Source organism: Salvelinus sp. IW2-2015, unplaced genomic scaffold (genome assembly GCF_002910315.2).
Source record: "Salvelinus sp. IW2-2015 unplaced genomic scaffold, ASM291031v2 Un_scaffold1553, whole genome shotgun sequence".
Lineage (NCBI taxonomy): Eukaryota > Metazoa > Chordata > Actinopteri > Salmoniformes > Salmonidae > Salvelinus > Salvelinus sp. IW2-2015.
The window spans coordinates 183,659-187,573 of NW_019942984.1; the positions used below are offsets into that span (position 1 = coordinate 183,659).

At 55.7% G+C, this 3,915-nt stretch overlaps 1 pseudogene; it reads left to right on the top strand.

Annotated features, from left to right (window-relative positions):
• The window catches only part of LOC112071237 (kinesin-like protein KIF16B), a 72,280-nt pseudogene that overhangs the window by 48,678 nt on the left and 19,687 nt on the right, over positions 1-3,915 (top strand).

Consider the following 3,915-nt stretch of genomic DNA (forward strand, 5'->3'; position numbering starts at 1 on the left):
TGCGACGGGAGTGAGGATCTCAGCTGCAACAGGAGCAGGAATTACTATCAAAATGTCTGTAGAAAATGGCCTGAGACGCAGCCTCTTCAGGAGAGGGGGATGTTGTTCAGACGCAGCCTCTTCGGGAGGGGGATGTTGGTTCAGACGCAGCCTCTTCGGGAGGGGGGGGATGTTGGTTCAGACGCAGCCTCTTCAGGAGGGGGGGATGTTGGTTCAGACGCAGCGCTCTTCAGTAGGGGGGATGTTGGTTCAGACGCAGCCTCTTCAGGAGGGGGGGATGTTGGTTCAGACGCAGCCTCTTCAGGAGGGGGATGTTGGTTCAGACGCAGCCGTCTTCAGGAGGGGGGGGATGTTGGTTCTGACGCAGCCTCTTCAGGAGGGGGGGATGTTGGTTCTGACGCAGCCTCTTCAGTAGGGGGGGAAGTTGGTTCAGACGCAGCGCATCTTCAGTAGGGGGGATGTTGGTTCTGACGCAGCCTCTTCAGGAGGGGGGGGGGGATGTTGGTTCTGACGCAGCCTCTTTCAGTAGGGGGGATGTTGGTTCTGACGCAGCCTCTTCAGGAGGGGGGGGGGGATGTTGGTTCTGACGCAGCCTCTTCAGTAGGGGGGGATGCTGGTTCTGACGCAGCCTCTTCAGTAGGGGGGGATGTTGGTTCTGACGCAGCCTCTTCGGGAGGGGGGGATGTTGGTTTCAGACGCAGCCTCTTCAGTAGTAGGGGGATGTTGTTCAGACGCAGCCCTTCAGTAGGGGGGGTATTCAGACGCAGTCTCTTCAGGAGGGGGGGATGTTGGTTCCAGACGCAGCCTCTTCAGGAGGGGGGATGTTGGTTCAGACGCAGCTCTTCAGGAGGGGGGGGACGGTGTTGGTTCTGACGCAGCCTCTTCAGCGAGGGGGGATGTTGGTTCAGACGCAGCCTCTTCAGGAGGGGGGGGGGATGTGGTTCTGACCGCAGCCTCTTCAGAGGGGGGATGTTGGTGTCAGACGCAGCCTCTTCAGTAGGGGGGATGTTTTGGTTCTGACGCAGCCTCTTCAGAGGAGGGGGGGGGGGATGTTGGTTCTGACGCAGCCTCTTCAGTAGGGGGGGATGTTGGTTTCGACCGCAGCCTCTTCAGGAGGGGGGGGGGAGTTGGTTCTGACGCAGCCTCTTCAGTAGGGGGATGTTGGTTCTGACGCAGCCTCTTCAGTAGGGGGGATGTTGGTTCAGACGCAGACCCTCTTCGGGAGGGGGGGGATGTTGGTTTCAGACGCAGCCTCTTCAGTAGGGGGGATGATTGGTTTCACGACGCAGCCTCTTCAAGTAGGGGGATGTTGGTTCCAGACGCAGCCTCTTCAGGAGGGGGGGATGTATGGTTCAGACCGCAGCCTCTTCAGGAGGGGGATGTGGTCAGAACGCAGCCTCTTCAGGAGGGGGGGGGGGACGGTAGTTGGTATCTGCAGCGCCAGGCCCATTCAAGAGGCGAGGGAGATGTGGTTCTGAGCGACGCAGCCTCTTCGGGAGGGGGGATGTTGGTTCAATGGCCGTAAAGGAGTAGTGGCAGGTATCTTTGATGTGATACTCTATTGCTCTCTCTTTCTCTAGCGTTTTTTTCATCTCTCAGAGCCAGGTCGGGTTGGAGTAAGCCAGGCTATAAAGCGGGAGAAGCTCCCAGGCAGGCAGCCCAGGCCTGGCAGAGCTAACTGAATAATGGGGTCTTCTATGGGGGGCTAAAGTTGGCTCTCTTCAGCTCTCTGCCTGCTTGGCTGGTTCTATTCCCAATGCTATGTAAAGGCTAATCCTGGTCTCCACTTCAGACCCTGCTCTGCTATCACCACCATCTGCCAATTAAATGGAGAGGCCTGGAGCTTTGTCTGTGGCTTTGTCCAGGGCCTGTAGCCCTCCAAATGTTTAGTAAGAGAAATGGCATCTGGCCTGTGGAGGGGATGAGCGGGGATGGGAGGAGAGGAGAGGAGAGTGGTTCACAGCCGCTCAAGAGTGCTAATGGTAACCCTGAATTACTCTGAGGTAGCCGGCAGAGAAGAGGTGAAGAGGCAGCACTTTAATCTTAACAACATTTAGGAGAGATGTGTTTTGTGCTACTAGAACTGAACACACTTTCATCAACAACGAATGCTTTTAATGGGCTGCTCCAATTAGCAAGCATCCACTGCCACAGCACTCTCAGGGCTGGTTTCCCAGACTCGGATCAAGTCGTGGACTATAAAGCTATTTCAATGGAGATTCTCTTTGGTCCTGGACTAGGTTTGGTCCTGGACTAGGTTTGGTCCTGGACTAGGTTTGGTCTGTGTCCATGAAACTGATACTCGGTGTATTACTTTTTTTCACTGCATAACGGCTGTTCCGTTCACATTGAGCAAGTTTCCATGACATGTTTGTCTGTCTGGTTTCAGGTGCTGTCATCCAGCTCGGGAGAGGGACTATGTTCCGTTTCATCCATCCTAAAGAGACTGCCCAGCTCAGAGAGCAACGCAAGGTGAGCCACAGCTCAACCACTCTCTCTGACCCCCAGACCACAGCTCAACCACTCTCTGTAACCCCCAGACCACAGCTCAACCACTCTCGTTACAGAGAGAGAGTGTTGAGCTGTGGTCTGGGGGTTACAGAGAGAGAGTGGTTGAGCTGTGGTCTGGGGGTTACAGAGAGAGGAGTGGTTGAGCTGTGTTCTGGGGGTTACAGGAGAGAGAGTGGTTGAGCTGTGGTCTGGGGGTTACAGAGAGAGAGTGGTTGAGCTGTGGTCTGGGGGTTACAAGAGAGAGAGTGGTTGAGCTGTGGTCTGGGGGTTACAGAGAGAGAGTGGTTGAGCTGTGTCTGGGGTTACAGAGGAGAGTGGTTGAGCTGTGGTCTGGGGTTACAGAGAGAGAGTGGTTGAGCTGTGGTCTGGGGGTACAGAGAGAGAGTGGTTGAGCTGTGGTCTGGGGGTTACAGAGAGAGAGTGGTTGAGCTGTGGTCTGGGGTTACAGAGAGAGAGTGGTTGAGCTGTGGTCTGGGGGTTACAGAGAGAGAGTGGTTGAGCTGTGGTCTGGGGGTTACAGAGAGAGAGTGGTTGAGCTGTGGTCTGGGGGTTACAGGAGAGAGTGGTTGAGCTGTGGTCTGGGGGTTACAGAGAGAGAGTGGTTGAAGCTGTGGGTCTGGGGGTTACAGAGAGAGAGTGGTTGAGCTGTGGTCTGGGGGTTACAGAGAGAGAGTGGTTGAGCTGTGGTCTGGGGGTTACAGAGAGAGTGGTTGAGCTGTGGTCTGGGGGTTACAGAGAGAGTGGTTGAGCTGTGGTTTGGGGGTTACAGGGAGAGTGGTTGAGCTGTGGTCTGGGGTTACAGAGAGAGTGGTTGAGCTGTGGTCTGGGGGTTACAGAGAGAGATGGTTGAGCTGTGGTCTGGGGGTTACAGAGAGAGTGGTTGAGCTGTGTCTGGGGGTTACAGAGAGAGTGGTTGAGCTGTGGTCTGGGGGTCAGAGAGAGAGTGGTTGAGCTGTGGCTGGGGGTCAGAGAGAGAGTGGTTGAGCTGTGGTCTGGGGGTCAGAGAGAGAGTGGTTGAGCTGTGGTCTGGGGTTACAGAGGAGAGTGGTTGAGCTGTGGTCTGGGGTTACAGGGAGAGTGGTTGAAGCTTGGTTCTGGGGGTTACAGGGAGAGTGGTTGAGCTGTGGTCTGGGGGTTACAGAGAGAGTGGTTGAGACTGTGGCTGGGGGTTACAGGAGAGTGGTTGAGCTGTGGTCTGGGGGTTACAGAGAGAGTGGTTGAGCTGCTGGTCTGGGGGTTTACAGAGAGAGTGGTTGAAGCTGGTGGTCTGGGGGTTACAGAGAGTGGTTGAGCTGTGGTCTGGGGTTACAGAGAGAGTGGTTACTGTTGGTCGGGGTTACAGAGAGTGGTTGACTGTGGTCTGGGGTTACAGAGAGTGGTTGAGCTGTGGTCTGGGGGTTACAG